The sequence below is a fragment of the Dromiciops gliroides genome, chromosome 3, assembly GCF_019393635.1.
Source record: "Dromiciops gliroides isolate mDroGli1 chromosome 3, mDroGli1.pri, whole genome shotgun sequence".
Classification (NCBI taxonomy): domain Eukaryota; kingdom Metazoa; phylum Chordata; class Mammalia; order Microbiotheria; family Microbiotheriidae; genus Dromiciops; species Dromiciops gliroides.
Window position 1 is genome coordinate 294969224 of NC_057863.1, and position 18720 is coordinate 294987943.

At 36.6% G+C, this 18720-nt stretch overlaps 1 pseudogene; it reads left to right on the top strand.

Moving 5' to 3' along the window:
- Window positions 1-317: 317 nt before the first annotated feature.
- On the top strand, window positions 318-1157 carry LOC122750247 (annotated as a pseudogene).
- The last annotated feature ends 17563 nt before the right edge of the window (window positions 1158-18720 follow it).

Sequence of the window (18720 nt, forward strand, 5' to 3'; positions counted from 1 at the left end):
CAATTAAAGTTAGCTTTGAATTCATCTCAAAACTGTCTATTCGCCAAGCTCCCCCAGCCTTGGGTCCCGAGTGGACTATGCCGCAGAAACGCTGTGGACACTTTGATGGCCACCGCAGCGGCGGCCCCTAGTTCCGATTCCGCTCCGCCTGTGCGCTGGGGTAGGCCGCCGGCGGGAGAAGGACAAGCGGCCCGGCCTGGGCCGCCGACGGACGGACGGACAGACGGTAGGCAGGAGGTAGAGACCCAGGCTGGGAGCTTGATTCTCGGGGGAGGGGAAGTTCCTGCCCAGGGAACCCGGCGACATCGTGGCCTCAGATGTCACTAAGAGGAGCTGCACCAATGACTGTTGTACATCTTTCTGGAGAACACGTACAGAGTCAGGGGGTCATTCAGACTGCTCAGTCATCTTCAGTAATCCACCCCCCCGCCACAAGTACAGACGGTGCAGATATCATCCTGGTCAGCGAGTGAAGATTCTCAGGATTCATCTGATAGCATAGGCTCTTCACAGGAAGTTCGGGGGGTTTTAGCAAGGCGCCTGTTTTACAAAAAAATCTTGAACGAACTTTGATCAAAAGACACCAGAGATAGGAAGGGAGACGGAGAAAATCCTGGAGTTTCAACGGTCACATCTATGTCTGTCCCAACTCCTATCTACCAGACTAGCACTGGACAATACATTGCCATTGCTCCAAATGGAAAATTACAACTGGCCAGTCCAAGCACCGATGGAGTACAGGGGCTGCAGCCATTAACTATGACAAATGCAGGCAACACTCAACAAGGAACAATTCTTCAGTATGCACAGACGTCTGATGGACAGTAGATACTTGTCCCTAGCAAGCAAGTGGTTGTACAAACTGCATCAGGAAATATGCAGATTCGTGCCACACCAATAAATGCAAACCTTCCCCAGACAGTAGTGATGACATCTCCTGACACTCTAACATCTCAGACAACCAAAACAGATTATCCACAGTTGGAAAGGGAAATAAGATTGATGAAAAATAGAGAAGCTGCTTGAGAATGCTGTAGAAAGAAAAAAGAATATGTTAAGTGTCTGGAAAATCGAGTTGCAGTTTGGAAAATCAAAATAAAACTTTAATAGAAGAATTAAAAACTTTAAAAGATCTCTACTCCCATCAAAATGTCTAAAAAGAAGATAAACAAATTTTATGGAGTTACCTAAAAATTGAATGGATTTTCTTTTTATATGAAATTTTGTAAACTAAAAGTCAAAAACGAAACTTTTAAAACAACAAGTTCCAACATAAAGACTAAAGGTTTTATTTACAACATGCTGGCGATAGTACCTAATGGAAAGAGGAGGACTTCAAGCAAGCTGCTTGGTGCAACTGGAACCTCTTTTGGAATAAACATTTAATCAACAGAGAAAGTGAATTTTCAACAATTTTAATTTCCCAGATGGTAATTATCAGTAAAGTTAGTAACTGAGACAATTTATTAATGGAAGTTTGATGGTGTTTTCTTTTTTAACCAACATTTTATTGATATAGATTTTCATTACTTACTAGGTTCTGAAATTTGCTCTTTTTAATTGCTTATGTAAGTATTTTTGTCTGCCAATATTCTAAACTGAAGATTTAAAAGAAAACCTAATGCTTTGTAAAATGTACAAATTATGTGTACTTTGCTCAACTATCAAGTCTTTAATATGATCTTTTTAAAAATGCAAGAGGTTTAGCAAAAAAAAAAAAAAAAAACTAAGGCATAATCATTTTGCAGGTTTAGCCCTTCAAGATGTCCAAGCCACATGAACTGAAAATGAAACTTTCAAAGAACTATTCCAGTCATTTTATAGAAACATTTTAGTAAACTAGAAAGAACAGTATAAACATTTGAAAGGTTTTTTTAATGGCATTTTGTTTTTTTGTGTGTGGTAACTTTCTGTAAATGGATCATAATAAATCATGTGCTGATTCTATATGCAGCTGATAGCATTACTTATTCTACTGTGCTTTAATAGAAAGAAATGTTTACAAGCCCCTAAAATTATTTTAGGGGATTTTAAAAAATAAGCTCAAGATACATACCAAAGTATTTTTCCAAGAGGGTTTTTCTAATCAAAATCTAATGTGGGGCTTATCAGTTTAAAAATAATGCAATTTAAAAATAATTATTCATGTAGAAAATATTTTGAGGTAATAAATGGTACCTTTGTAAGAAAAAATGACTATTTTATATAGTTAATCTTCATAAATTCTAAAGTTGTGTTTTTATGCATAATTTATGTTTATACAGTTTTTAATAAAGAAAAAATAGATATTTTGCCTCAGATTATCATTTTTATATTTTTATGGGGAGTGAGGTTTTCTGAATTGTATTTGAATTATGTGCATTTCTGTATGACTATCTGAAATCCAAAACATGCTGTTAGTACATCAGTACTTCTGTAATCAAACTACTCATTTTTGAACTTACCTACAGAAATATTGTCAGCTCCTAATATAACATGTATTGTTTTGTCTTATTCATGTAAAAATTAAATGGCATTTGAGATCATCAAGACTGTTGGATGTAAAAATACAATTTGGAAGAAAACATTTGAAAAAAAAAATTGTCTATTCATATCCTTTAACCACTCCTCAATTAGAGAATGGCTCTTTATTTTATGAATTTGACTCAATTCTTTATATATTTAAGAAATGGTACCTTTATCAGAGATTTTTATATAATTTTTACAGTAATTATTACTAATTCTTTTTTCTTTTACCCCATTTCCCCCTGCTTATCCCCAAAATTGTTTTGCTTTTGACTACTTCCACCCCAATCTTCCCATCTTCTATCAGCACCCCATTCTCTTATCCCTTTCCTCTATAACTTTTTTGTAGGATAAGATAGATTTCTATCCTCAATTGAGAATGTATATTATTTTCTCTTTGAGCCAATTTCAATCAGAATAAGAGTCAAGGGTTCCCACCCACTTTCCTATCTTTCCTACACTGTAAAAGCTCTTTTGTGACTCTTTTATGTGAGATATTTTACCCCATTCTACCTGTCCCTTCACCCTTATTCCAGTGTATACTCTTTCTCATCCCTTATTTTACTTTTTAGACATCATCCCATCATGTTCAACTCACACCCATGTCCCTCTGTATGTATATACTTCTAACTGCCCTAATAATGAGAAAGATTTTAGGAAATGCAAGTATAATTTTACCATGGGAATGTAAATAGTTGAATGTTATTTAAATCCTTAAGGTTTCCCTTTTCTCTTTGCCTTTTTAAATGCCTTTCTTGAGTCTTGTATTTGAAAGACATTCTTCATCAAGAATGCTTAAAAGGAGGTAGCTAGGTGGAACTGTGGATCAAGCACCAGTTCTGGATTCAGGAGAACCTGAGTTCAAATCAATCCTGAAACCCTTGACACTTACCAGCTGTGTGAACTTGGACAAGTCACTTAACCTTCATTGCCCCACAAAAAAAAAAAAGTATGCTTAAAGGTCCTCTTTTTCATTGAATACCTATTTTTGACCCTGAAGATTATGATCAGTTTCTTTTTTTTTTTCTGGGTAGGTGATTCTTGGTTGTAATCTTAGCTCCTTTGCCCTTGAAAATATATTGCAGGGCCAGTGCTTTAATGTAGAAGCTACTAAATTTTGTGTCATCCTACCTGTGGCTCCATGATATTTGAACTGCTTCTTTCTGAGTGCTTGCAATATTCTCTCCTTGATCTGGAAGTGCCAGAATTTTGTTATATTTCTTGGGAGTTTTCATTTTGTGTTCTATTTCTGAAGATAATTGGTGGATTCTTTACATTTCTATTTTACCCTCTGGTTCTAGAATATTGGGGCAGTTTTACTCAATGATTTCTTGAAAGATTTCTAGTTTTTTTTTTTTAAATAATTTCTTTCAGGTATCCAAAACTCTCAATTTTTCTCCCTAGATTTGTTTTCCAGGTCAGTTATTTCATATTTTCTTCTTTTTTCATTCTTTTGATTCTTTTATTGCTTCTTGCTCTCTCATAGACTCCTTAGCTTCTACTTCCCCAATTCTACTTCTTAAATAATTATTTTCTCCATTGAGCATTTTTATCTCATTTAGCCAATTAAAGCTTTTAAAGCATTTTTCTCTTCATTGGATTTTTGTGCCTTATTTACCATTTGTCCTATTTTGTTTCTTGAGTTATTTTCTTCAATATTTTTGTCTCTTCAACTAACCTGTTGTTTCTTATCTTTCATAATATTCTTTTATCACTGTCACTTATTTTCCCAATTTTTAACTTCTTATTTGCTTTTAAAAATCCCTTTTTGAGGGTTTTTTTCTAGGAATTCTTTTTCAGCCTGTGACCAATACACATATTTCTTTGAGGCTTTGGATATGGCAGTTTTGATTTTGTTATCTTCTGGGTTTGTGTTTTGATCATCCCTATCACAATAGTAACCTTCTATTATCAGAATCTTTTAGTTGTTCTTGTTTGCTCATTTTTTCCAATCCATTTCTTGACATTTAGCTTAATATTGTTAGACTCTGATCCCATAGAGGAGGGGCACTGTACCAAGCTTTAGATTTTTTTTTTTGTAGCTATTTTCATAGCTAGTTGTGGGGATCTATACATTTTTAGTTCTTTCAAGGTGGTGCATTCTAAAAAGAAGTATGTTTTCTACTCTCTAGGCCAATGATTTGGTCTGTGATCAGTCATAAGTACTCCTGTATTCTGGAACTGTTACCAGGGTCCCAGTGCTCCTGTAGCCACAAACTATCATGTGCTAGTGCACCTCCTCACCCTGGTACTACAATTGAGACTAGAATCCAGACCTGAATGTGGGTAATGCAACACAGTTGTGTATCAGCACCATCATTGGACCCTTGTAATCACCCTCTGACAAGTTGTGGAATCACCTTACCATTTTTATGTGGGCTGAGGACTCTTGGAGGAGCCAATGTTGTTGCTGCTTCATTCACCCCCAATGCCTGCTGCTGGTTTCCTGTGGCATGGTTTCTGCTTTAGCCTGTGCTAGAATGTACTCCACTCTTACCCCAGTATGACAGACCTTTCTTACTAACCTGCTAAGTTATCTTTTCATAGAAAATTGTTTTACCCCATTCTTTTGCTGGTTATGCTACACCAAAATTCATGTTGATGCATTATTTAAAGTTGTGTTTCATCAAGGAACACATGTTCCGAGAAGAAACAAAGGGGGGAATGTGATAAAATAGTGGGATTTAGCAGATGCTCAAAGACCCACCTGGAGATTAATCTAAACTGATTGTGTCAAGTGAGAGTGATTGACTGCTGATTAGTCTACTTCAAAGTTAACTAGATTGTAATCACACCTGGCTAGCCCTTAAGAAGGTATGGTTCTCAGAAGCTAGACTGTGAACTTAACTTGAGAACACCTTCAAGTTCAGTGAAACAATGGATTTGGAGGACACCAACCAATCAGCTTGAAGCAGTGTGTAAGGACCGCCTCTATTCAAGACCTATAAAAAGCTTCCACAATCAGTTTGCAAGGGAGTTCCTGATTAAAGCAGGCTCATGGAGGAGGACTTGAGGAAGAACCCAACCAGGCTGGAACTCTAGGCTAGGTAGGACTTCTTTTTCTTAACTTTCTGAACTCCATGTGAATACCGGTATGCTTTAATAAATGTTTAATGCTCAAAAACTGGTACTGAAGTTTTTTTTAATTTAAGGCGATCACACAATCTAGATTTTAAACATCACTGTTGTTTGGAGGGGAATTAGGGAGAGCTCAGGGAAGTCCCTGCCTTCTCTTTGCTATCATGGCTCTGTATACCCCACCCCCCAACCCCATCCCATGAATTTTTTTTAATCCTCTACTGACATGAAAATAACCTCTTTTTTTTTTCTGGAAATGACATTGACTTATTTCTTGGAATTTGTATCTCATTCACTAACCTACTGTCCTCTATTGTTGATTTGATTGAAATAAACTCAGTAACTGACTATTACAGTTAGGTCAACTCTTTAAGATTGGTTTCATTATAGGATGTGTGGAAATTGATGATGAGTTTGGGACATTATATTCTCAGACTTTCTCACATCATGTGAGGTGCTTCATAAGTGAATATTTCCTCTTGCCTAAAGTTCACATATGTCGTTGCTGTTGTTTTGTAAGGTTTCTGGTTTGGCTATGGAGATACCTATTTTTCTCAGCTCATTGTCAAAACTGAAATAACAAACAGCTTCTGAACCATTGAATGATCATGAATCAGAAAACTAGTTCCAGTTACCTCCCAGCCTATTTGTGCTTAAATTTCCCTCAGGTGCTGCCCTTCTACCTATTCCCTATTCTGAGTACCATCTCAGATTCTTTTATTATAATCCTACAATGTAAATCTTTTCAAAAGTTTAATATATAGTCATAATATAATTTTCACAATCAATAATAAAGTTTGATTATTCCATATATACAAAATCAGAGTCTTTATTACTCTTTAGTCTCTTAGGATGCTGTTGTCCTGCATAAACTGTGTATGTTCCAAGAGGGAAGGAACAGCTCCTTTCTTCAGGAATTTAATTTTGACAGAAGCATCACTTCTTTCTTCTGACTTAAAGTGTTTCTTCTGATTGTGAAGGTGACACTCCTGTAATAGAGAACACAGGAAAGATTAAAGAGACTTGATGCTTTAGATATCGCTGACCCTCTCAAGAAGATTTCAACACTTGACTGATTGATCTCAGAAATGTTTTAGCAGCACCCTTTAAGGGACAAAAGCTTTGGAGTTTAAGTGGCTTTCTTGAAGTCCTATACTGTGTGAAAACCTCAATCTGGATAGTACAATGCCTGTATTTTCTAATAATGGTTATTCATGTATATTTGTATGCATGTACATATACATATAAGTATATTCATATATTATTTTATTTTGTCATGGTATTGATTTAGACACTGCCCAAGATGTATTCCATAAAAAAGAAAAACAAAGTATAATATTCAGTGAAGAAATCCAGATTAATAAATCACTCTCATTTATATAGTGCTTCAAGGTTTTCAAAGTACTTTATTAATATTATCTCATTTCATTCTCACAACAATGCTGTTAGGTAAGTTCTATTATAACCCCCATTATAAAGAGAAGGAAATTGAGGTATACAGGGTAATTAATTTGTTCAAGTGTTTGAGGTCAGATTTAAACTCAAGTAACATTTATGCAACTTCAATGATAATCATATAATTGATGAAGAAATGAATTAATCAATCCACATCTTCTTAATATCTTATTTCTAAGGTGTTTTAAAAAGAACTTTCCTCTCAATAACCCTATACGATGCCTGTATACAATTTTCTTTCCCTCCTCCTCCTCCCCTATACCAGGAAAAAATCATTACTTCCAATTCCACTATTTTATAGTACGTATATACCAGACTGACTATAAACATGCACATCAATGGTAGTACTTTAAATGTGAGTTGCATGTTCAATGAATAATGGCCAGATATGGAGGAAATGTAAATCAAAACAATATTCATGGTATAAATCAAAGCAGAAGTCAAAATATGGAAGCTTGAATCACAGATTCAACAAGGAAAGACAAACAAAGGACTTGGTATTATTATGAAAGTGATTGCAATAAGATACATAATTTCAGGAGATATTTGGTAATTCTGTTATTGCAGTGCTCATATGTGGAACAGTGGATATAGTGCTGGGCCTGATGTCAATAAGATTTAGTTAAAATTCCAGCTTAGTCATTTGCTAGCTGTGTGACCCTGGTGAAGTGTTTTAACCTCTGTTTCCCTTACTTTCCTTAGAAATAAAATGGGAATAATAATAGGACCTACTTCACCTTATTGGGAGGCTATTATTAATCATAAAGAACTTAGCAGAGTCTCTGGCACATAGTAGATGCTATATAAATGTCAGATACTATTGTTATTGCTTATTTTATTATTTTGTTATTATTATTGCTGTTGTTGTTGCAAAAATGAAGCAAGAGTAAAAATGATAAAAAATATGATGTAATTACCACAACCTATATAATCAAATGATTAATTTATAGAAATGATAGAAAATAGAGGAAGGAAAGGACATCATCTCTAAGAACCAAATTTTCATGCAAAAGTTTAATATATAACAATTATCAAGAAACAAAAATTGGCTACAAACCACTTTAATCAGAAAACACTTAACTTACTTGCCAAGAAGAGAGAAACATCAACCAAAGGAAATAAAGGAATAGAATATAACCCCATTGACAAAATTTTACAAAAACAAAACAAAAAAAATGGATGATGGAATCTCAAGGATATATCACACCATAAAATAGCAGTAAGCTGTGGATGGGAAACAATAGCTTAAAGAAAGCTCATCAAAAAAAAATAAGGAAGGTATGATTTTTGGGCAACTAGGTGGCACAGTGGATAAAGCACTGGCCCTGGATTCAGGAGGACCTGAGTTCAAATCCGGATTCAGTCACTTGACACTTACTAGCTATGTGACCCTGGGCAAGTGGCTTAACCCTCATTGCCCTGGAAAAAAAAGAATAAAATTTGACAAGATACCAAAAAAAATATCAAATATTATGCAGGGATTTTCATAAGAATCTCTCTTGCTTAAATGATAAATGACAGATGAAAAACCATATTTAGACCACAATATCAGTCTTACTTCAAAAAAAATAAGAAATAGAAATGGTACAAAAGAAGTCCAAGAGAAGAATCTTAACAGGACTATTTTTTTGTTTATTTTTGTTATTTGTTATTTTACAATCCACAAGTGTTCTTTTTATCAGTTCTTTCTATAGGAGTACATAGTAAGCTCCCTCATTAGTTCCTTGGGATTGTCTTGGATCATTGCACTGCTGAGAGTAGTTAAGTCATTCACAATTTCTCATTGAACAATACTGCTGTCACTATGCACAATGTCCTCTGCTCACTTCACTATACGTCGATGTTCATTAGTCTTTCCAGGTTTTGGGGGGATTATCCTGTTTGTCATTTCCTGTAGCACAAGATCATTCCACTACAATCATATAGGACAGCTTTTTCCAACATTCCCCAATTGATGAACATTCCCCTGATTGTCAACTCTTAGCCTCCACCAAGAGTCGCTATAAATATTTTTTGTACAATTTCCCCCCCTTTTCTCTTTTTCATGATTACTATTGTTAACTGTTTCCCTTCCATCCTATTCCCTTCCCCATGATATTTATTCTATTATCCATCTTCTTTCATCCTATCACTCTTCAAAAGGGATTTGCTTCTGTCTGTCCCCTTCCCCACTCTGCCCTTCCTTCTTTTACCCCTCTCTCTTTATCCCCTTCCCCACCTATTTTCCTGAGGGGTTAAAGAGATTACTCCACCCAATTGAGTGTGTACATTATTCCCTCCTTGAGCCAATTGTAGTGAGATTGAGGTCTTTAAGCCAATTCTGATGAGTGTTAGACTCATTTACTGCCCAGATTAAACAGATTACTACATCCAGTTGGATGTGTCTGTTAGTCCCTCCTTGAGGAAACTTTTATGAGTTCAAGGTCTTTGAGCCTATTCTGATAAGTATAAAATTTATTTATTGCCCTGCTCCTCTCCCATCTCTTCCCCCACTCCATAAGCCTTTTCCTGTTTTTTTCATGTAGCATTTCACCTCTGCCCTTCACCCTCCCCCAGTGAATTCTCTTCACCCCTCAATTTAACCGTAAAGATGTCATCACCTAGCTAAGTGACACAGTGGACAAAGCATCACCCTTGGAAACCCGGCCTCAGACACAAGACAGTCGCCCACTGTACAACCCCAGGTATGTCCCCCAGCTCCAATTTTTTATGGTTCTCTAGGACCTTGTATTTGAAAGTCAAATTTGACATTTAGTTCATGTCTTTTCATCACAAATATCTGAAAGTCTTCTTTTTCATTAAAGTCCCATATTTTCTGCTGAAAGATAATGCTTAGTTTTTCTGGGTAGGTGATTCTTGGTTGTAATCCCATTTCCTTTTCCCTTTGGAATATCATATTCCATGCCCTCTGGGCCTTTAATGTAGAAGCTGCTAGATCTTGTGCTATTATGACTGGGGCTCCAAAGTACTTGAATTCTTTCTTTTTGGCAGCTTGCAATATTTTCTCCTTGACCTGAGAGCTCTGGAATTTGGCTATAATATTCCTGGCAGGATTAATTTTTGGATCTGTTTCAGGAGGTGATTGGTCAATTCTTTCAATTTCTATTTTAGCTTATTCTTCTAGAATTTCAGGGCAATTTTCCCTGAGAATATCTTGGAAGATGATGTCTAAGCTCTTTCCTTGATTGTGGTTTTCAGGTAGACCAATAATTTTCAAATTATCTCTCCTGGACCTATTTTCCAGGTCAGCAGTTTTTCCCAGAAGATATTTCACATTGCCCTCTATTTTTTTATTCATTTGGATTTGCTTTATTGTGTCCTGATTTCTCATAAAGTCACTGGCTTCCATTTGTTTAATCCTCATTCTTAGGCAATTATTTTCATCAGAGAGCTTTTGTACCTCCTTTTTTTTTTTAAAGTGAGGCTACCGGGGTTAAGTGACATGCCCAGGGTCACACAGCTAGTAAGTGTTAAGTGTCTGAGGCCAGATTTGAACTTGGGTACTGCTAACTCCAGGGCCAGTGCTCTGTCCACTGCACCACCTAGCTGCCCCCGTACCTCCTTTTCCATTTGGCCAATTTGACTTTTCAAGTTGTTGATTTTTTTCTCATGTCTTTCCTGCATCTCCCTCATTTCTCTTTCCATTATTTCCTCTACCTCTCTAATGTTATCTTCAAAGTCCTTTTTGAGCAACTCTATGGCCTGAGACCAATTCATATTTTTCTTGGAAGCTTTAGATATAGGGGCCCTGCCATTGACATTTTTCTCTGAGGGTGCACCTTGATCTTCCTTGTCACTAAAGAAACTTTCTATGGTCCTCACCTTTTTCTGTCTGCTCATCTTGCCTTTCTTTTACTCGACTTTTAGCTCCTTAAAGTGGGGCACTCTTTCCAGGCTGCAGTATCCCAAGCTTAAGAAGTTCCAGGTGGTATGATTTAAGGAGGATCAGGTTCTTCACTCACCTGCCCTGTTCCCTGGTCCTTAGATGACCTCAGACCAACACGCTAATCGACCAGCTTTGTGTGTTGTGGTTGTTAGCTCCAATGAGCCTGTGTCCCTCTCCCACTTGGGCCACTGCTACTCAAGCCTACGTCCTGGTTCTCAGCAGGGGTATAAAATCCACCAGCATATAGCCCTGTAGTCTCCCCCCTGCCCAGGGCTCAGCCCACTCACCAGACTGTGAGCTTAGTTCCAGACAACACTGGCACTTCAACTGATTCAGAGGCTCTGGGTATCTCCTTCTTTGGTGAAGTCTTCCTGGGACTGTATCTGTGTCAGGGTGACTGTGGGGTTGGGCTTGACTCCTGTATTAGCGCAGCAGCTCCCTCCTTCTGACCTTCCAGCTGTTCTTGGTTAGAAGATGATTTCAGCACATTCTTCTGTGAGTTTTGCTGCTCTAGGCATTTTCCTATGGCATTATTTGGATTTTTTTTGGAGCCATCATGTCATGAGTTCAGGAGCTCACTGCCTTTCCTTTAACTGGACTATTGATACAAAAGGGAGATCCTTAATTTAGGCACAATAATTTTGATGGCATTGAGGCATGAAGTCTCAAGATATCTAAAGGAGGGTAAATTGTCATGGGGAAAATTAGTGAACTGGTTATTAGAAAATGAAAAGTTAAAAAAAAAGAACCAAGAGAATGATAGAATAACTATGGATCCATTTATCTACTTTTCCATCTATATAGAATAACTTGGGCACACATTAAGGAAATTGTTGGTGAGAATATAAGAAGGCAATAAACTTTCATATGAAATATTCCACAGCAGACTCTATCTTTAGCATTACATGATTGTCTTATATCAAAAATAGAAGATTTCACTGTACTCATTGGCAAACATTTACTAATTAATATTAATATAGTGCTGTAAGATTTTCAAATTAATTTCATATATATGTATCAGTTAATATAACACATTAATATAAATTACAACAGTATGATATAATATATGTATACATATAAACGTATGTAATGTATATATGCATGTATTTATGTATGTGCTGTAGGGTATATTCAGCATAGACTAGTACCTTTGTTGTCCATGTGACTCTCCTAAATCTCACCTGTGGCTCTAAGAACCTGTAGCAGGCTCAGTGGCCACATCTTTCAGCAGTCAGGCTAAACCAGGTCAAGGGTAACTGAGGATTCTCAAAAACTTTGTTGAGTTAGAGGAATGTCTACTCCAAGCATGTGAAGACTTCCCCCAGTAGAATGGGTGGATAAGAACAATGTGTTCCAATGGCTATGAAGGTGACTGAAGCAGGATCTGTGGAGTACCTAGAGATTGATTAGACATCAAAGACACTAAGGTTATCCACTGCATCCCAAGTCATCACTAGATGCTTGACTTTGTCTTGTCACTTAAATTTGATGACTTTGGAAGAGAGAATAAGGCTGACTACTTCATTCAACTCTGCCTCATTTAAATCCAATTATGGGTAGATCAAAATAAAGCATCCAAACTATTTTAACATTTTTACCAATCTCAAAGTCCTGTGATGATTGGCACGTGATGAATCAGCAGGTATGGATAAAGTGAAAGCTGTATTCCCAACCCTGCACATAGGTGTCCCAGGCTATAGAGTCATCTTCTCACTGGACTGAAGCAGCAGTGGGATTTGACAGCCCCCAAATGTCTGAGCATCCTTTTTAAAGGACTGAACTGCTTACCTCCTGCTGTGAGGAAGGAACTAGAAAACATAGCCTAAAAATTTTCTGGTTCACTCAACCCTGGCCTGCTTATCATGGCAGGTAGGGATCCCACTTTTCAGGCACAACACAAAACAAATGTGCAAAAACTTTTGAAAAGATGATTTCAAACATCATTATGTGTAAAAACATTATGGACAACATTTAATACAGCAGCTTCTTTTGTGAGAGAGCTCAGCAGTTATAGCAGCCCTGAGGAAAAGGCTGGCAAACAAGTGCCGGCTCACTCAAGTTGGAGCTAGATGCATGTTTGTTTGTTTTCTGGAGTAGCCACAGTGAAGGGAATAGCATGAAGCTGCCATAGGTTTTACACTAAAAATTATTTTAGTCAAGAAGCTTGTATGCTTACCAAAAGGAGTGAATGACGGGCTCATGACAATGTCACTTGCAGGAAAGCCCCACACCATTACAATCAGTGCATATATTCCTGCCATGATGATCCCCAATGAGGTCAAAGAAAAGTTTCTGAAGACCTGGAGACCAAAGGAAGACAAGCTTATAATTCTAGGGGCCTTTAATGCAAAAGTAGGCAGGGACCACCAGACATGGCAGCGAGTCCTTGGATGAATGGAGTCAGAAATAGCAGCAGAAAATGGTTACTTACTACTGAAGACTCGTGCATCTCATGGCTTTCTCATCATCAACATTGTCTTCCCTTTACTTAAACACAATAAAACTTCATGGATACACCATTACAGCAAATATTGGCATCTAATAGATTGTGTCATAATAAGGAAAAGCGAAAGACAGGACATGACGATGATGAAAGCAATGTGGGACACAGAGTGCTGGACTAATCAAAGACTTATCCACTTGAAGCTAAATATCGGCATTTAACAAAAACAATGGTCCTAATGTAAGATACTTACCAGAAGACAATGTCAATGGATTAAAGTGCTTCTCCATCTGGGAAAAGTTCATTCCTAACTTGGAAGTAAAGCTGTCAACATATGGTTTGCAACAGTGGAGTAACAAAGGCGTGGGAAGCTTTCAGAGATTTGGTTTACAGCACTGTATTTACACATTTGTGATAAAACATTCACAAACATCAAGAACTGTTTGACCAAAAAAAAAAATGATGCAGAAATTCAGAAGCTGAAAAATGAAAACAAGAACTCTATAGGGTTTTCTAGCAGGATAATTCATCTGTCTCTATGAAGGCAGCATTTAACTTCATCAAAAATAAAGTCCAAGTAAAACTTAGAAAGATGCAGGATTTTTGACTCAGTAAGAGGCAGATGCAATTCAGTTTTGTGCTGATAGTAACAATCCAAGTGCTTTTTTGATGCCATGAAACTTTTTTTTTTTTTTATGGGCCAAAGACCTATAGTGCTTCACAATGACTCAATGCTAATGAAGCTGATGGATTAGAGATAAGGACCTGAACCTGGAGAGATGGACTGAACTCTTCCATTATGTTCTCAGCAGACCATCTTCAATCAGTGCCAAAACCAATGACTGTATATCTTTGGTTGAAGACAATCCTTCTCTACCTGAAATTCCAACTAAAGAAGAGTTTGTGAACGCCATGTGGCACCTCTTGTGTGACAAAACATTCAATCCTGATTCTGATGAAACTTATCCAGATTATATGGGAAGAGATTGTTATCCCTCAGGAGGTCAAGGATGCTTCCATTAACTAGATCTAGAAAGGTAGAGGAAATAGATTGTCCTGTGATGATCAGATGATCACAGAAAAATCTCAATCTCTCAATCTCTCAATCTCTCTGTCTCTGTCTCTGTCTCTGTCTCTGTCTCTGTCTCTGTCTCTGTCTCTCTCTCTCTCTCTCTCTCTCTCTCTTTCATTCTTGGGAATACTCTTGCCAAAATCCCCCTTAATAGGTTTCTCCTTCATTGAGAATATGGTCATCTACCTGAGAGCTAGTTTGGCTTGTTGTGGTGTTTCCTAACCAACTCCAGTAAAAATTCAAGAAGCAGAACAGACATTGGTATGCAATGTTCAACAATCCAATCAAGACCTTTGATACTTTTAGTCATGATGGCTTGTGGAAAATTATGGCAAAATCTGGGTTCCCAGAGACATTCATCAGTATTGAACATCAGTTTCATGATGTCGTGCTTGTCTGGGTTCTGGGTAATGGAAGATGTTTTTGTACTTTCCCAATCACTGCTGGGGTGAAACTAGGCTTTTTTCTTATCCTCATGCTTTTTATCATGTTTTCAACAGTGCTGTCAGATGCCTTCAATAAGGATGAAAACAGTTTCAAGGTCAACTATTGTACTGTTGGTAAATTATTAATTTGAAAATTCTACACATCAAAACCAAAGTGAAGTCAGAGTTGGTGTATGACTTTTTCATAGATGGTTGTACACTCAATGCAGCCCATGATGCTGAAATACAATAAAGTATGGACTGATTCTCTGCTATGTGTGCAAATTTTAGCCTAACAATTAACACCAAGAAAACACAGGCTCTCCACCACTCAACACCACACTATCCTTCCATGCAACCATCAGTTGCAACAAATGAAGAAATGTGGAATACTCTGGATAAGTTCACTTAATTTGGCAGTATATTTCCCAGGGATGTCCACATAGATTATTTGGTTGATTCATGCATTGCCAGAGGTAGACCAATATTTGGGAGGATCTGAAGGGAAGTGTAGGAAAGAAGATGTATTAGACTCCCTACCAAACTAAAAGTCTACAGAACTGTTGTCTTCACCTCATTGCTGTATGCCTGTTAAAAGTCGACAGTTTGACAATGCTATGCCAAGAAACTTAATTTTTCATTGTGAATTGTCTCAGGGAGATTCTGAAGATCACCAGGCAAGATAATTTACTGGACAGTGAGGTCCTCTCACAAGCTAAACTTTCAAGCATTCAAACTCTACTGCAGAGAGCACAATTCTGATAGGCTGGCCATATTGAATGCCAAATGCAGGTTTGCCTAAAAGCACTATTTTAGAGAGAATTCACACAAGGCAACCACTCACATGGTGGTCAGAAGAAGGGAAACAAGGGCATCTACAAGGTCTCTCTGAAGAATTTTGGAATCAGATATCTGACCCATGGGACACTGACAAAGGACTGCCCAACATGATATCCCTGCATCAACGAAGGCACTATGCTCTATGAACAAAGCAAAATTTCATTAGCTCAAAATAAATGTGAGATACACAATTTTAGAGTCATCTCTACTCCAAATGTTCATTTAAACAATTTGTGCCCAAATTGAAAGGGGGCCTTCTGAGCTCAAGTTGGTTTGATCAGCCACAGTCAGACACACTATACATGCAGGCATCTGTTCTGCTCCAAAATAGTGATTTCATGTTGATTTTCTTTGAGAATTAAGGACAACAACCAACTTATTTGATCCTCACAACAACCCTAGGATGAGGTATTATTACTATCCTCATTTTGCAAATGAGGAAACTGAGGCCAACAGAGACAGAGTGACTTGCCTAGGTTCACAAAGTTAGTGTATAAGGCATGGTATGAATTCAGTTCTCTCTGAATCTAGGTACAGCACTTTCTACTGTGATGTTATCTGCCTTATTTAATTTACCAGAACAAAATGTCTCTCTTCAACAAAATTTTTCCCATGAAAATGTCAAAATTATACCACATTGCTTGAAAGATGTGTTATAATGACAGAGATAAGTTTGCTTGATCACTGATTATTCATCTCAGGTGAAGAAAAGACAGGTTGGAATATTCTTACCAAAGTTGTTTGCCATCATCATGAAAGTTATCAGTGCTCAAAGTTGGGAAGGGATTGACTATAAATGATGACATCCTCCAGATGCTTTCCTTTATAGAAGACACTGTACTGAATCCATCAGGTCCTGGAATATTTTAGCATCTCCTAAAATTACACAAAATATTTTCATTGATTTATTTGGAAAAACTAAGTGGACAAAGAACAATTATTTTCTACTTTATGATATGTATTGGATGGAAAATCATGGAATGCATAAATTGATATGTGTATGTATACATACAAATATACAATACATCTATCCCTTTTTATATAGCAGGTATAATCACACAGGTGTAAATTGTATATATTCCTACATAGATTTGTAGGCATATATAATATATATGTGTATCTATACATAAAGAAATCTATATTGTGGATACAAACCACAAATAGGCATGAAGCTGAAAAAAAATTGAACAGAATGAGTATATGTGATGTATTGCCTCTGAGAAATTACAAAGCTATTCTTGCCCTGGAACATTCTTTTTCCTCTGAGGCCCTCATTTCACTAGTGAGTTCCTCCCAGAGCCTCAATTTTGGGGAGGGGTGCAGTACATCCATTCTTTATTCTTTTGTCTCTGCTTGTAACTCTCTGGTATGTTTCACCATGCCTCACAGTGAATTCTTTACACAAGCCGCCTTTTAATCTTTCTTTTATGAAGTGTATACACCCACTAGAATCTAAGTACAGCAAGGGTAACAACTCCCTTTTTTATTATTATATTTGTATCCTTATCACTTAGAATGGTGCTTGACACAATTATTTAATAAAAGATTGTTGCCTGCCTGAATGACCTCAAAGATTGTTGAATAGAATAGGATTATGGCTGTTCTTTTTAATCTGATTATTATGACATTGAATATTAGTAATGTTCAAGATTTTCATATAATAATGATAGTTACTACAATTAATATTTTAGTTGAAGACATCTTTTCTTTTTATTTCATCAAATTTTGTATTGCAGAAAAACCGCTTACATCATCTTAACAACCAGATTTGGAAAACAATTATTTGCCTCATTTTCTTAAGGAAAAGTTTAAATTGCTTTGTTGTTATAATCAACAGTATAAAAAGTTATGATGCTTGAGATAGAAATAAAATCATAAAACTGGAAAACACTAGAGATCACCTGTCTAATTCCGATTTTACAAATGGCGCTCTGAAGGTTGGGAGTAATTAATAAATGCCTTACCAAATGTCACATAGCCAGTGACTAGCTACACTGGATGGTTAGATTTGTTATAGACCTCCATAAGACCTCTTCTTCCCCAAAGGAAGTCTGATTTTGATAATATAGTTCATTGTCAAAAAATCTAGAAAAACCACAGTATTCCCTAAACTTCTAGCTATAGTTCAGCCTCATAAAAATCTCTGCCTCTATCTTCCCAGCTTATCTATGGAACCTGCTCTTATCTAGACATAAATACGCTGCTTGTTCCTCAAGACCTACAATTCCACTGTAGTGGAGTTTGAGACAATTAGAGTCAAACTGTGGAGAATGGGCAAGAAAAAAACTGCAACTAGACAAATTTCAACTCCAGTGAGCAAGGACAGGCACTCTGAGCAGCTGCAGGGAAGAGGCTGGCTTCAAAAATAGAGCTGTCTAACATAGCACCCAGCTTGTGAATGGATGGATACTGAAATTCATAGCAGCTGTACTGCAGACACTAAGCTCCCTTTGGGAACTAATCTTTGGAAATCTTGATATTATTTTGATTATAACTCAGAACTGGCAACAAGGGCCTTTAATTGCCATCCTGGAGAAATACCTGGGGAGGAATGTTCTGTTTTCATTATGGCCAGTTTCATATCTATTATTTCATTCCTAATATGTCAAAGCCATTTTACACCTTTACCAATCTTTATTCTACTATGTTTTCCTGTGTGACAGGACATACAGTGATTTAAACTCATTTGTATGGGGAAAAGGAAATTTTCATAATAAGCACCTATGAATTTTATCTACATTAATGGTTGCTTCATCTTTTTTGTATAGAATAAGTAGGTCATTTGTTTTAAGATTTCTATTGAATTATAATGAATTTGTGTAGAACACTCATTCAAAGGGCCAGAAGAATTTTAATTAGATATTTTTAAATTTAAAAGAATAGTAAATATATTGAATAATATTTATATGAAAATTTTGGCCCCAAAACAAACTATAACAGTATTTTATTTTTTTACAATTACATATAAAGATTGTTTTCAAGACATTCATTTTTCTAAGATTTGGAGTTACAAATT